This window comes from Giraffa tippelskirchi, chromosome 9 (assembly GCF_054371585.1).
Source record: "Giraffa tippelskirchi isolate mGirTip1 chromosome 9, T2T-mGirTip1v1.2.pri, whole genome shotgun sequence".
NCBI lineage: Eukaryota > Metazoa > Chordata > Mammalia > Artiodactyla > Giraffidae > Giraffa > Giraffa tippelskirchi.
In genome coordinates, this window is record NC_137283.1 from 2,428,257 (window position 1) to 2,444,648 (window position 16,392).

General features: G+C 41.9%; 1 long non-coding RNA gene across 2 annotated transcripts in view; it reads right to left on the minus strand.

The window, feature by feature from the left end:
* LOC145520487 (uncharacterized) overlaps nucleotides 1-16,392 on the minus strand; it is a 199,995-nt gene that overhangs the window by 66,749 nt on the left and 116,854 nt on the right. The window contains exon 3 of one of the 2 annotated variants that reach the window (XR_014064504.1): nucleotides 5,647-5,694. The exons of the other annotated variant lie outside the window; for it this stretch is intronic. This is a non-coding gene — a long non-coding RNA (uncharacterized LOC145520487). The remainder of the gene's footprint in view (nucleotides 1-5,646; nucleotides 5,695-16,392) is intronic. 2 annotated transcript variants of the gene reach the window in all.

Here is a 16,392-nt window from a genome sequence, read left to right on the forward strand (position 1 = left end):
CAATTCTTGGCTTCTTTTTCTCTGAAATGGTGGTGATGAGGTGGCTGAGAGAACTAGATGCGTGTGAAACCATTTTAGAAAATGTCTGGCATTTTGGTGAGTACTCATAAATGGAGGTGATTATCAGCTTTTTTACTGAATAGGAATATACTGCTTCTTGGGTAAGAAGCAATTAACCAAGGGAACATTTTACTCCCTGACAATGAATTTAAAGCCTTGTGTTCCACAGTAAAACAAACCCAGAGCTATATAAGAATCAAAATATGCACGAGTTTCTATCAGATATTAGGAGACCTCAGAACGCATCTCGGGTTTGCTTCATGAGGCTTGATGCTACTCCTGTGGGTCTGGGGGGTCATGTTCACTGCCCTCTGCTCTTGGGGTAGTTTGGAGGAGGAGCTTGAGAAGCACGGTAAGAAAGTAACAGGTAAACCATAAAACATCAAAAACTGCCCGTTGAAATGATGCATCTGGTAATCTGCTAAGCTTCTTCAGTGCCACCTAGAGCCAGGCACTGGATGCGAATGGGCTGAACAGGAGTAAATGTGGTCAGCTATGTGCCAGGACCAAGCCTCTTCCTCCTCCCACCCCTTCTTTCCACAAACGGTTGTTCTCATTCCCTTGGGGGCCCGAGAAATCCTTTGAAGACTGGTTGACATAGTGAGTTTAATTCCTCCAAAGGTACATGAAGGAGAATTTCAGCAAGTCCCTGGAGGTTTTCAAGTGAATCCCAGTCACTGGTATTCTCCTCCCAGAGACAGTGACAACTCTCAGTCCAAACACTCGGCTACCATGTTCTTAGAACTTCCATGAGCATCAGGCTTTATATTGCCTGTAAGTTTCTCCAACAGTTAAGCTGGGGCTTAACCTTCTTAATAACTCTTCCTAGGTATATCTAAAAGTTGCACATTATTGAAACATGTTTATACTAGGAAAGCTATTTGAAATAAAATGATACCCACCCCCTCATCAAGATAACAATGAATACAAACTCTTCTTGAAAACCAATGAGTGAATCGTGTAGAAAGCCAGTGGCACCAAATGATCTCCAGGTATAATTAGCTACTGGATCTGTAGATTATAAATGGCACATAGTAGGCAACTAAGGATTGTGGATTTATTTATTCATTCAACAAATATTTGCTAAGAGCCAGATACTGGGTGAGTTGCTAAATAGATGGATGAATGGGAGGAAGTTGGATGGATTTACGATGGTTATATCAGTGGATGGGTGATTCTCCAAAGTGTAAGGCAATTAACACCTGATTTAAACCAAGCACAATATTACCCTAGAAAAGATCAAGGGTAGACAGCATATTCTTTTTTAAGGAAGAAGGTCAGATCTATAACTGTTTGGACTTGGACTATTTCAGATGTAACTTGGGCTCTGAGTGGAGTTTCTCAGCTGTTTGTGAGCGCTAGTCATAGTAAGAGTTATGAGTAATTTCAAATTGATAGGTAAAAGTTTTTCTTTGATTTTTACCCCTCATGGGCAGATTCCTTTAGTGCTCCTATGGGGTAAATGATTTTATCTTCTCATGTTAGAGACTTTCCAAGGTCTAACGCGTCGGAGCAGAACCAGCCTTCAAAGAAGAGACTGAAAGTTTCTGCTATGTTGTATCTTTTGAGTGTTTATAAAACGTGCCCAAATTTTGCTTGTGGAAAAATCACCATTTATCTTAGTGATTCGCCTGTGCCTGTTATGCAGTATAGTCGATCCACTAAGAATGCCAGCTTCCTGAAGACAAGGACTTCCTGGCTGTTCAGAGAAACACCTTCACAGTACCTGGACCTTTGTTGACTGAATGAATCAGTTAATAAATTCAAGGCCCAGGCTTCATTTCATTACTGCTATCGGGACATTTCTCCTTGCTACACGTCAGACCACCTTTCCAGAGCAGTGTGACCCTTTCCATCCTTGCAGGTCTACTGTAGCCTCGATATTAATAGCGATGCTTATTCAAAGAAAAAAAGTAAAAGCAACAGGGACAGAGAAAACACATTAGAGTCAGTTATATTTAAACAAAATCAGAAGAACTATCTGTGTCACACCAGTCTTTTCTTTCTCCTGATCACAATAACAGAGGCTCTAATATGTTTTAAAATCAAGTTATTCCTCACTGCTTTCTCAGATTGAATTGGATTACTTATCTTCAAAATGTATGGATTTTCTTCTTCTAATCTAGAAAATTTCTAGGCAGAAACACCCTTTAGTACAAGTTCAAATGTTAGTTGGTGCTCTCTCCTTGTAATATCCCAGCATAGAATTGGACCAAATCCCCCATTTTCCCAGCTACAAGCAGCGCATCCTACGGTCATAAAGGAACAGTTTTAGTGGATTTCTTCACACACAAACATGCCCCTCTGACCGTCCACCCCAGGTCTTATTAGCGTGGAGCCCCACCCAGATCACAGGATAAAAATCTCTAGAACTGACCAAGCCCCAGCGCAACTGTTGCCATGGGCCTCCAAACCTAAACTGGCCAGTTCCCTGACCCCATGTTAGGTAAAATACCCACCCTATTACCCATCTATAGCATGCTAACCAATCACCTAATGCCACCTTTCCAGCAGGAATTTTCTCTGTCCTAAGGTTATAAAAATTGGCTGCTAGCCTGCAAAAGGGTCTGGCTCTCTCTTGAGCTGGCTAATAGCATCTCCCACTCTAATAAACTTGATTCTCTTCTCATCCTGCCTCATGTCTGGAAATTCTTCTCCTACTCGAGCATGGACCACAACAATTAGTTTCTGGCCTTGGAATTGTATAATCTTCATTCATCAGGAAAATGGCTAAAATAATGTACCTGGATCCCCTTACACAGACTAAATCCTATCCTCCTAGAATTCTTGACCGACTTTCTAGATTGTTTATCACGTTTGACTCATTTGCTCATTAAGAGAACTTAGACATTATTTTCAAATAATAAAAATCATAATCTTAATAACATGTCATCCTCTGTCGTCCACTTCAATAACTGCAAATCTGATTTGTGTTCCTTAGTACATTATGAGCTTCCCTGGTGGCTCAGACGGTAAAGCGTCTGCCTGCAATGCAGGAGACTGGGTTCAATCCCTGGGTTGGGAAGACCTCCTGGAGAAGGAAATGGCAACCCACTCCAGTACTCATGCCTGGAAAATCCCATGGACAGAGGAGCCCGGTGGGCTGCAGTCCATGGGGTCGAGAAGAGTTGGACACGACTGAGTGACTTCACTTTCACTTTTCTCTTTCATGCACTGGAGAAGGAAATGGCAACCCACTCTAGTACTCTTGCCTGGAAAATCCCATGGACGGAGGAGCCTGGTGGGCTGCAGTCCATGGGGTCAGAAGAGTCGGACACGACTGAGCGACTTTACTTCACTTTAATAACAATTCCCCCATACTCTTCCCAACACAAGAGGCTTTCCCAAAGTTTGATTCTTTTTAGTTTAGTCAAGTATCTTCTGAAGCCCTGAGTTGGCAGACTCATCCCCTAGTGTCAGACCAAAGAAACACCAATTTCTGCCACTGAAAGCTGATGGACTAGGACATCTGTGGACTAGCCTGTCTTGAGATCATACTTTATTTCTACCCAGAACATTTTCCAATACAAGGGAAAAGATGACTGATCCATCATTCAGCACCAGAAATGTTATTCTGGGGTCCAAGCAGCACTTGAAAGATCCTATGCATTATGTTCCCCCCAAAACTGTGTCCTTCCTGAAATTTATATGTTGACATCCTAACTTCAAGGACCTCTGAATGAGCCTGCATTTGGGGGTCTTAGAAAGGTAATTAAAGCCAAATGAGGTCATATGGGTGAGCCCCAATCCAGTGTGACCAGTACCTTTTTAAGGAGAGATTGGAACATGGACACAGAAGACATAACGAAGACAAAGAAGGGGAGAGGTCTTTGGAAGAAACCAACCTGCTGACACATTGATCCTGGACTCTTGGCCTCTAGAATTGTATGAAAATAAATTTCTGTTATTTAAGCCACCTGCCCCATGGTATTTTGTTACAGCTGCCCTGGCAAAATAACACACTGAGAAAATCTGGGGAAGAGATGCCTGAATGAGGCAGAGGGAAAGATAAAGAAAAGCTGAGGTTCTTTCAGTGTCTGAGATGGAAGTAGTCTGTGAAATGGGACTAGAGATGGTTGCCTGCATTTTTTAAAAAATGAGGAGGACTTCTCTGGCGATCCAGTGGCTAAGAATGGGCCTGCCCATGCTGGGGACAGTTTCAGCCCCTGGTGTGGGGCGATCCCGTATGATGCGGGGAAGCTAAGCCACCACTGCTGAAGGCCGCGCACCCTGGATCCTGTGCCCGGCCACAAGAGCACAGCCCTGCTCCGTGCAATGAGACAGGCTGCGTGCGGCAGCAAAGACCCAGTGCAGCGAAAAATGAACAAAATTTTGGAAAAATGAATAAGGTTTAATGAGGACGAGGGAGCTTTCTTTTAGGCCCCACTTCCATTCAGGGGGAAGCTAGATTGATTTCTGCTTTGTTCCGCCAACAGCTTGCATTAGCCACTGGCCACTGCCAAGCTTGGGCAGAGAGGGAAGAAAGCTTTATCCGTATGCAAATGAGGGCTGGGGGCAGGCTTCTAAACCAAACACCCTTGGGCCTTTAACCTGATGTAGGAATTCAGCCTCTTTTCTGGCCCGCAAATCAATTCATCCCAGAGAGAGAAACCTCGGGGATAAACATTCACACACCATCAGGAATTCAAAACCTTACCTCCTGCAAGACTTGCTTCCAACAATTTGGAATAATAATACACCCCAACACAAAGACCCAAGGCAACAAAGCCCATCTCAGACTACTTAAGCGCCTTTAAAAAGCCCTAAGCAGATGGTCAGCCCTTCCCAAACTGCACAAGCTGCCCTGGACCTCCTGAACTGCCATGTTGGCTCCATGCTTCATCTGAGTTCCAAAATCTACCGTTCACTAAGCATTCCCAGTTTCAGGCAAGCCCCCTTTTCACTTTCATTTGGGGCAAGACACAAACCAGTCCTTCCCCAAATTTAGGGAAATAACTTTCAAAATCCACTAGCAACTGCACATTGAAGAGCTGAAATACCTGTGATTTTCTGCTCAGTAGTCACCTCTGTCTACCTGATGCCCTGAATGGACCGCTTTTAACACAACTTCTTCTCTATGACAAAATTATCTGGGGCAATAATCATGAAATTAAATGGATGATCATGGCTAGAAAATCAATGCAAACAGTTGAAACTTTCCTCTTATTGAGTTTCGTACATATGCTCATGTTAATAAAAATATAATAATATAAAATATCAATGTTTTATAAAAGGAATGAATCCAAACTTTCCATGGGACTTGCCTAGGGGTCAGTGGTTAAGATTCCATGCTTCCACTGCAGGGGGTCAGGGTTTGATCCCTGCTTAGAGAACTAAGACCCCGCGTGCCCCATGGTGTGGCCAAAAGGTAAAAACTAAAAAACAAACAAACAAACAAAAGAGTTTTCCAATTAAATGCAAAAAGTCCAACTCAGGGAACCATGAAATCATATCACTGATTTAACACTGTAGTTTCTTGATCATTCATGTCCTAGTTAATTAAGAAATACAAAAGAAGAAATATCAATTTTAAAGATATTCAAATGATGTAAAATATTTAATCTATGAACTACAATCTGCACTTACCAAACAAGACACTGGCTTCCTGGATGGCTCAGTGGGCAAAGAATCTACCTGCAACGCAAGAGACACAGGAGATACTGGTTGGATCCCTGGAGGAGGAAATGGCACCTGCCTGGAGAAAACCCATGGACAGAGGAGCCTGGCCGGCTACAGTCCATGGAGTCACAAAGAGCCAGACACGACTTAGCCACCGAACACACACCCAAACAAGACACTGCAGCTGGAGGTCCATACCCTGGTTCAGTGCTTTAAATTTTGAAATCTCAGAAAAATTCCAAGTGATCACAAAGAAAGATAAAATGAAGTAACTCAAATTCTGTTTCTGTCAATTGTTATTTATATCAGATTCACCATAGGGACTGAAGACTAAACTGTGCCCTATGATACGGGCTTGAATGACTCAGGATCCCTAGGAGCTCACCCTTGAAACAAACACACGTAGCTGAGTCCACAGGGGTCAGAGGTCAACCATGCAACCGGGCATTTTTTAAGCTAACTCCCATACAGTTTACCTATTTAGTAGTATGACCTGTTTACTAATAAAAATGTGCTAAAATATTCTACAAATGAGAGAAAAAACTAGTCTTCTAAAATGATATTAAATACACATTTAGGATTCTCATTTTGAATGGTATAGGTTTATTTTAAAACTTTTGTTTAAATAAAAATAAATAGCAATTTCCCACATTCCTGTGTCACATTTTAGGCATCAAAAGTCCACTCTCTTGCAATGCTCTAGGTTTGCCTTGAAGTAGATTTGTTGTGAGATAGCACATATATCAAGAAGGTTTCAATAAGTTATTTACACCCCTTACTGCTGGGTGTCCTATGGCACCATTTTTATCATGAGTGGAAATGTAAAATTTCAAAGAAACCTCACACAACAGAACTCCAATATGCCATACTTGACCACAAAAGCACACTCGCCCTCCCGCTCAGAATACGGGGCAAGACAGGCTGTTCTTGTTCGCGGCGTCTCTGCTCGCTAGTTGGTGCCCATTCACCTGCTACATGAAAATCCTCCTGGAATGGGACCTCGTCTGTTTTCAAAGAAGCAATGTAGTTTCTTTGAGAAGCATGTTTCCTACACAAATTTGGAGTAAAGCTATTCTTTAAAGATTCTTTTCTAGTGCTAATTTGAAGCTTTCATATACAGTGATCATCTAGAACACAGACCCCCAAAACTTTTGTGGGAAGGGAGCTATTCTGTCACTGATGATAATTAGGGTTTAGAATTGTTGTTACATGGTGATATTGAAAAGTATTTTCGTTTAGGCTTTATGACTTTTAAATGCTCTACAGATCAAGCACTCCTCTCCTGCCTGAATGTGGGGAGAAGCCCTGCCCTGTCAAACTCTCCTCCCCACAGAGGTGGTCCAGGAGCTCGCTCTGTCCACTCACACGCCATCTTCTACTCCATCCTCTGCTTCTGCTGAGCCGCAGAGCACTGAGCCTTCACTAGAGACCTGATAATTTTCAAGGGCAGGTATCTGTCTATTCCCCCTGCTTTATATCCCTCGTGGCATAAATGCCAATGGAATAAATGAAGGACTCAATTTATATATATATAATTTTTCTTATATATACATGCATACCATGGCTCTTTGTTTAGAAAACTATATAAATTTTTAATATTTAAGGTCTTAGCAAAAGAAACCAGACACTAAGAATAACTACTATATGACTTTGTTGAAATAAAGCATTAATACAAAGTCAGGGATGCTATTCTAAGCTTCTACGTGTTGGGACCTTCCCAGTACCCCAGGCGAGGCTGGGAGTTTGAGCTAACAGCCAGGTGGGAGCACAAGGAGGCCTTGGGAGGGTCTAGTGATGCCCTGTCTGTTGATCTGGGTATTAGTGGGAGGCTAGGTTCTGTGAACATTCCCCAAGCTGAACATTTATGATATTTGCATTTTTCAATAGGTACATTATACTTCCAGAAAAAGATTTTTCTTAAAGAATCACAAACAAATTTATTGTGTATTCAAGAGTAAAGATATGTTTGACCACTTACGGGAAACAGATGATCTAAACCTTCCATTAAGTTGGGCAAGAGCTTTAATCTCTCTAACTTTCCACAGTCCCTAAAGCCACAAATTTCTTATTGAGACTAGTTATCTTCAGAATGAAAACCAGGTTTAAGAATACTGCCCATTGATATGCTTGGTTCCAAACTCATCTTTTACACCTTCAAGCCGGGTTGACTCTGGAATGATCTCTGGTTTTCCAAGTTTTCTTCCTTCATTCCCCTCCTCTCGTGTTTTTTCTCATCTCTCTCTTTATACTTGCTTTCTGCTTCCAGAATATTGATGTCAGTACCTTCTTTTTATTTATTTATTCATTTAAATTTTATTGAAGTATTAGCTACTTTATCACAATACTCGGTTAATTTCTTCTGTACTTCAAAGTGACTCAGTTGTACATTTATATACATATATATGGCTTCCTTGGTGACTCGGTGGTAAAGAATCTGCCTGCCAATGCAGGAGATGCAGGTTCAGTCCCTGGGTTGGTAAGATCTCCTGGAGAAGGAAATGGTAACTGACTCTAGTATTCTTGCCTGGGAAAGCTCATGGACAGAGCAGTCTAGCCCCAAGGCTACAGTCCATGGGGTCACAAAGAGTCAGGTGTAACTTAGCGACTAAACAACAACATATATGTATATACGTATATATATATATATATATATATATAGTTTCATATTTTTTCCATTGAGGCTTGACTAGTTTCCCGTGCTATACAGTAGGACTTCATTGTTTATCCATCCTACATATAATAGTTTATCCCTGCTATACCCAAACTCCCATCCTTCCTTACCCTCCTCCCTACCCCACCTTGGCAATCACGTTTATTCTCTGTATCTGTGCGTCTGTTTTTGTTTTGTAGATATGCTGATTTGTATCATATTTTAGATTCCACATATAAGAGACATCAAATGGTATTTGTCTTTCTCTTCTGACTCACTTCACTTAGTATGGTCCACCCGTGTTGCTGCCAATGGCACTATTTCCTTCTTTTCATGGCTGAGTGATATTCCATTGCATGCACGTACCACATCTTCTTTATCCATTCATCTGTTGATGGACGTTTCGGTTGTTTCCACGTCTTGGCTACTGTGAATGGTGCTGCTGTGAACACTGCAGTGCATGTATCTTGTTTTAAAAAAATTATTTATTTTTAATAGGAGGATAATTACTTGACAATATTGTGTTGGTTGCTGCCATACATCAACATGAATCAGCCATAGGTATACATATGTCCCCTACCTTTTGAACCTCCCTCCCATCTCCCCAACATTCCCACCCCTCTAGGTTGTCACAGAACCCCAGTTTGCGTTCCCTGAGTCATATGGCAAATTCCCACTGGCTATCTATTTTACACATGGTAATGTATATATGTTTCCATACTACATTCTCAATTGGTCCCACCCTCTCTTTACCCCTGGAGAAGGAAATGGCAACCCACTCCAGTATTTTTGCCTGGAGAATCCCGTGGACAGAGGAGCCTGGTGGGCTGCTGTCCATGGGGTCACACAGTCAGACACGACTGAAGCGACTTAGCCTGCATGCATGCATTGGAGAAGAAAATGGCAACCCATTCCAGTGTTCTTGCCTGGAGGATCCCAGGGACGGAGGAGCCTGATGCGCTGCCATCTACGGGGTTGCACAGAGTCGGACACGACTGAAGCGACTTAGCAGCAGCAGCAGCTCCTTCCCCCATTGTACCCAAAAGTCTGTTCTCTATGTCTGCATCTCTAGGTCTGCATCTCCACTGCTGCTCTGCAAAAAGGGTCATCAGTACCATCTTTCTATATTCCATATATATATACAATATTATATATTATATATATATATTACTATATATATTATTATATATATATATTATATATAATGTATATTGTGTTAATATACAATATTTATTTTCCTCTTTCTGACTTACTTCACTCTGTATAATAGGCTCTACATTCAACCACCACATTAGAACTGACTCAGATGTGTTTTTTTTTTATGGCCAACTTATATTCCACTGTACATATGTACCACAACTTCTTTATACATTCATCTGTTGGTGGACATCTAGGTTGCTTCCATATCCTAGCTATTGTAAATAGTGCTGCAGTGAACATTGGGGCACATGTGTCTTTTCCAATGTATATCTTTTTGAACTACAGTTTTATCTGGGTATATTCCCAGGACTGGGATTGCTGGATCATTCAGCAACTCTATTTCAGTTGATCAACATTCTTGATACATAGGATTGGAAGAAAGGAGGAAAGAAATGTCCCTTGATGTCAAGGATCTCACAGTCAAGTGGAAAAGTCAGATATTTGAGGACAGAATGTGAGGTGAGAACCTTCTTTTCAGCATCCTAATAAGCACTGAAAATTTTCCCACCTCGCCCTCCAAACAGCACAGTTAATTTTCCGATTCATCTCTAGACACCCCTAAAGTTCACTAGCAACGTCCTCGAGTATCTGAAAGCGCTTGTCTACCTCATTTCATCTCTTTTTCCATAGAGATGCTCAAACCCCTCGGCTTTCCATCCATTTCACTCCTTTACCCAGAAAGGAGAGTGATTTATGAAGGAAGACAGGCTGCGAGGGTAAGTGCTCGTGAGCCCAGGTGTAGTGAAGAGCCGTGGGGAGGATGAAAGAGAAGAGGAAGAGAGAAATTGACAAGACTAAGTAGGTGAGCCACAGTGAGTCACAGGTTTCCCACAATCTGACACAGCCATAACGGGAAAATACTATTTCTTGGAGTTTATCAGAATACAGTGACAACAACAGCAGCAGCAGCAGCATCAACAATAGCTATTGTTTATGAAGAGCTCATGATAAGCCAGGCATGGGGAGAAGCATTCTATTTTAGTTTTTAGTGTTTAGTGTTTGATCACCACAAAAAGCCAGTGAGGTAACTATTTACATCTCCACTTCACAGATGCGATCACTGAGGCTCCACTAAGCTAACAGGGGATCAAACCATAATTCAAATCCAGTTTTCACCAAGTAAATAAATATTTGCATAATAAATGGCTTATTAGTATCTCATTATAATAAATTATACAATCTATAGCATTACATGATACTATCAATATGTGGTCCATTTTCGGCAATCATAGCTCAATGTTGCAAAATTGCAATGGACATGGCGCACTGAGTGTAACACTTCTACCTTCACATGTGAGTCTGGGATGCAACGCCTCAGAAACTGTGTTTCTTCCAGAATTGAAAGAGACACGTGTACCCCAATGTTCATCGCAGCACTGATCACAATTGCTAGGATATGGAAGCAACCTAGATGTCCATTGGCAGATGAACATACAAGAAAGCTGTGGTATATATACACAATGGGATATCAGTTCAGTTCAGTTCAGTCGCTCAGTCGTGTCCGACTCTCTGCGACCCCATGAATTGCAGCACATCAGGCCACTCTGTCCATCACCATCTCCCGGAGTCCACCCAAGCCCATGTCCATCGAGTCGGTGATGCCATCCAACCATCTCATCCTCTGTCGTCCCCTTCTCCTTCCGCCCCCAATCCTACCCAGCATTAGGGTCTTTTCCAATGAGTCAACCCTTCGCGTGAGGTGGCCAAAGTATTGGAGTTTCAGCTTCAACATCAGACCTTCCAATGAACACCCAGGATTGATCTCTTTTAGGATGAATTGATTGGATCTCCTTGCAGTCCAAGGGACTCTCAAGAGTCTTCTCCAACACCACAGTTCAAAAGCATCAATTCTGCGGCGCTCAGCTTTCTTCACCGTCCAACTCTCACATCCATACATGACCACTGGAAAAACCATAGCCTTGACTAGACGGACTTTTGTTGGCAAAGTAATGTCTCTGCTTTTAAATATGCTATCTAGATTGGCCATAACCTTCCTTCCAAGGAGTAAGCGTCTTTTAATTTCATGGCTGCAATCACCATCAGCAGTGATTTTGGAGCCCCCAAAATACAGTCTGCCACTGTTTCCACTGTTTCCCCATCTATTTCCCATGAAGTGATGGGACCAGATGCCATGATCTTAGTTTTCTGAATGTTGAGCTTTAAGCCAACTTTTTCACTCTCCTCTTTCACCTTCATCAAGAGGCTCTTTAGTTCTTCTTCACTTTCTGCCATAAGGGTGGTGTCATCCGCATATCTGAGGTTATTGATATTTCTCCCGGTAATCTTGATTCCAGCTTGTGTTTCTTCCAGCCCAGCGTTTCTCATGATGTACTCTGCATATACGTTAAATAAGCAGGGTGACAATATACAGCCTTGATGTACTCCTTTTCCTATTTGGAACCAGTCTGTTGTTCCATGTTCAGTTCTAACTGTTGCTTCCTGACCTGCATACAGGTTTCTCAAGAGACAGGTCAGATGGTCTGGTATTCCCATCTCTTTCAGAATTTTCCACAGTTTATTGTGATCCACACAGTCAAAGGCTTTGGCATAGTCAATAAAGCAGAAATAGATGTTTTTCTGGAACTCTCTTGCTTTTTCGATGATCCAGCGGATATTGGCAATTTGATCTCTGGTTCCTCTGCCTTTTCTAAAACCAGCTTGAACATCTGGAAGTTCATGGTTCACGTATTGCTGAAGTCTGGCTTGGAGAATTTTGAGCATTACTTTACTAGCATGTGAGATGAGTGCAATTGTGTGGTAGTTTGAGCATTCTTTGGCATTGCCTTTCTTTGGGATTGGAACGAAGACTGACCTCTTCCAGTCCTGTGGCCACTGCTGAGTTTTCCGTATTTGCTGGCATATCGAGTGCAGCACTTTCACAGCATCATCTTTCAGGATTTGAAATAGCTCGACTGGAATTCCATCACCTCCACTAGCTTTGTTGGTAGTGATGCTTTCTAAGGCCCACTTGACTTCACATTCCAGGATGTCTGGCTCTAGGTGAGTGATCACACCATCGTGATTATCTGGGTCGTGAAGATCTTTTTTGTACAGTTCTTCTGTGTATTCTTGCCACCTCTTCTTAATATCTTCTGCTTCTGTTAGGTCCATACCATTTCTGTCCTTTATCGAGCCTATCTTTGCATGAAATGTTCCTTTGGTATCTCTAATTTTCTTGAAGAGATCTCTAGTCTTTCCCATTTTGTTGTTTTCCTCTATTTGTTTGCACTGATCGCTGAGGAAGGCTTTCTTATCTCTCCTTGCTGTTCTTTGGAACTCTGCATTCAGATGGGAGTATCTTTCCTTTTCTCCTTTGCTTTTCACTTGTCTTCTCTTCCCAGCTCTCTGTAAGGCCTCCTCAGACAGCCATTTTTCTTTTTTACATTTCTTTTCCATGGGGATTGTCTTGATCCCTGTCTCCTGTACAATATCATGAACCTCTGTCCATAGTTCATCAGGCACTCTGTCTATCAGGTCTAGTCCCTTAAATCTATTTGTCACTTCCACGGTATACTCTTAAGGGATTTGATCTAGGTCATACCTGAATGGTCTAGTGGTTTTCCCTACTTTCTTCAGTTTAAGTCTGAATTTGGCAATAAGCAGTTCATGATCTGAGCCACAGTCTGCTCCCGGTCTTGTTTTTCCTGACTGTATAGAGCTTCTCCATCTTTGGCTGCAAAGAATATAATCAGTCTGATTTCGGTGTTGACCATCTGGTGATGTCCACGTGTAGAGTCTTCTCTTGTGTTGTTGGAATAGGGTGTTTGCTATTACCAGTGCGTTCTCGTGGCAAAACTCTATTAGCCTTTGCCCTGCTTCATTCTGTACTCCAAGGCCAAACTTGCCTGTTACTCCAGGTGTTTCTTGACTTCCTACTTTTGCATTCCAGTCCCCTATAATCAAAAGGACATCTTTTTTGGGTGTTAGTTCTAGAAGGTCTTGTAGGTCTTCATAGAATCGTTCAACTTCAGCTTCTTCAGCGTTACTGGTCGGGGCATAGACTTGGATTACCGTGATATTGAATGGTTTGCCTTGGAAACGAACAGAGACCATTCTATCATTTTTGAGATTGCATCCAAGTACTGCATTTTGGACTCTTTTGTTGACCATGATGGCTACTCCATTTCTTCTAAGGGATTCTTGCCCACAGTAGTAGATATAACGGTCATCTGAGTTAAATTCACCTATTCCAGTCCATCTTAGTTCGCTGATTCCTAGAATGTCGATGTTCACTCTTGCCATCTCCTGTTTGACCACTTCCAATTTGCCTTGATTCAGGGACCTAACATTCCAGATTCCTATGCAATATTGCTCTTTACAGCATCGGACTTTGCGTCTATCACCAGTCACATCCACAGTTGGGTGTCGTTTTTGCTTTGGCTCCATCCCATCATTCTTTCTGGAGTTATTTCTCCACTGATCTCCATTATTATATTGGGCACCTACTGACCTGGGGAGTTCCTCTTTCAGTGTCCTATCTTTTTGCCTTTTCATACTGTTCATGGGGTTCTCAAGGCAAGAATACTGATGTGGTTTGCCATGCCCTTCTCCAGTGGACCACAAAATCACTCAGCTATTAAAAAGAATGCATTTGAATCAGTTCTAATGAGGTGGATGAAACTGGAGCCTATTATACAGAGTGAAGTAAGTCAGAAAGAAAAACACCAATACAGTAGATTCACGCATATATATGGAATTTAGAAAGATGGTAACAATGGCCCTATATGCGAGACAGCAAAAGAGACACAGATGTAAAGAGCAGACTTTTGGATTCTGTGGGAGAAGGTGAGGGTGGGATCATCTGAGAGAATAGCATTGAAACATGTATATTATATGTGAAACAGATCGCCAGTCCAGGTTCGATGCATGAGACAGGTGCTCAGGGCTGGTGCACTGGGATGACCCTGAGGGATGGGATAGGGAGGGAGGTGGGAGGGAGGTGGGAAGTAAGTCAGGATGGGGAACACATGTACACCCATGGCTGATTCATGTCAATGTATGACAAAACCACTACAATACTGTAAAGTAATTAGCCTCCAATTAAAATAATTAATAAAAAAAAGAAAGTGTGATTCTTAATTCTCCCTGATTAAACCTTGATCGTAGCCCAGAATGAGTACTTTAAAGGGTGCAGATCCAGTGAGCATTCAACCTACTTTCTCATTGGCCCAGTTTTGGAAATCACACTCCACCAGCCCTCCACCACTTGGGTATAAAACGATGGTACCCCATCCAGCCATTCTGGTGACTGTCTCACCTGTCAACCTAGAATGTAGAGACTTCTTTATTTTTTGTGGGTGGCAGTGACTATTTTCTTATCCAGGAATCTCATCTAATGAACCATCTGTTTATTCTCTATATGAGAATATAACTTGTGTTTCTTCTTTAGATTCATTCATTGTGCAGATATTTACTGAAAATCTATTATATGCTGGACATCATTCTAGATACCTGAGCCACATCTGTAAACAAAACAAAATCCTCACCTTTGCTATGCTTACTTTGTAACAATGAAATAAAGACATAAACAATGAACGCAATTATTAAGTATATGATATAGTATGTTAGGAGGTGACAAGCAATGAGAGGTGAGTAAAACAGGCTAGGGGGTTAATTAACATTTAGATAGGCACATACTTCACACTTTTGTCCTTGGGAACACAATGGAAAAAAAATCAAAACACATAGTCAGAGTTACATGGTCATACATAACAACGTTTGTGTACGTATGGTTGAGTTTCAAGAGAAAATGTAGTTTAAAAACTAAACTTCCATTGGAAAAAATTAGTAAGAAACATCAATCATTTTTTTTTCAAGTCTTTGATCTTATCACATGAAGAAATTCACATGTGGAAGATTAAAGGAGATTTTGGGTTGTCACCATGGTCGGATTCAAGTCATCCTGAAAAAAATAGTGTTCTACTGAATTAATCAGCTTTCATTTTTGGCTTGAATGTTGGAATAGTCAAGGCAGTATGAATGTCCCAATGGAGAGCTGACTCTACAAGCCATATAAGCCAATAATTCTAACAATATTCAAGTGAAGGTTTCTAAGAGTCTAGCTCAGTGACTTGCCATTACTCGTCCCTTGGTTCCCAGAAGGAAATGGCTGGCAGTTCAGTGAAGCATGTTTCTGAGATGAGGACTCAATTCTGTCTTCTAATTAGGTGACGAGATGCTGGCGTGAACACATGCGTTTCCTGGGTATCTCTGTGGACACCAGTCTCCCCCTCCCCAACCACAAACTTTCACACCCTGACACCCTCCACCCTCACATCCTTAATCCATGACTCCTACCAACCCAGAAACAATGCTGTGCTCCCTTGGAAGAAGGCATGACTGGGTGGCATGGCCACTGAGTACATTCTGATTTTTTTAAAAACTGTCATATGGCGAGATAGTAGTAGGTTTCAATGCTGTCACCTATTCAGTAGGCCCAGATGAACTAGAATCAGCATTTCAGTGATGTCATAGCTCGAGGCAAGAACATGTCACCCTCTTTATTTCCAGCTTCCAACAAGCTGCTCAGGCAGATGCTAAATGTGGTCCTCCCCGCCACGTTCAGGAGAGTGGCCTTTGTGTGGGTTAATTGAGACCCCACTCCATTTAATAGGCTGTTGAAGTCTTATTGAAACAGAGCTAGTGCCGCAGGTTAAATACAGTGCAGTGCTCTTGCTAATCCTCTCATTAACAGGGCTGGGGAGCTTGCTGGGAGCTGTGAGTTTGCATATATTAACAGGGAGCGCTGCACCCAAGCGCTATCCACGCAATGACAAAGCCAGTTTGCAAATAGTGACATCGACAGTGACACAAAGCTAGATGCCTTAAAAAAAATAAACAGCGCAATAACTGAGAAATCTTAC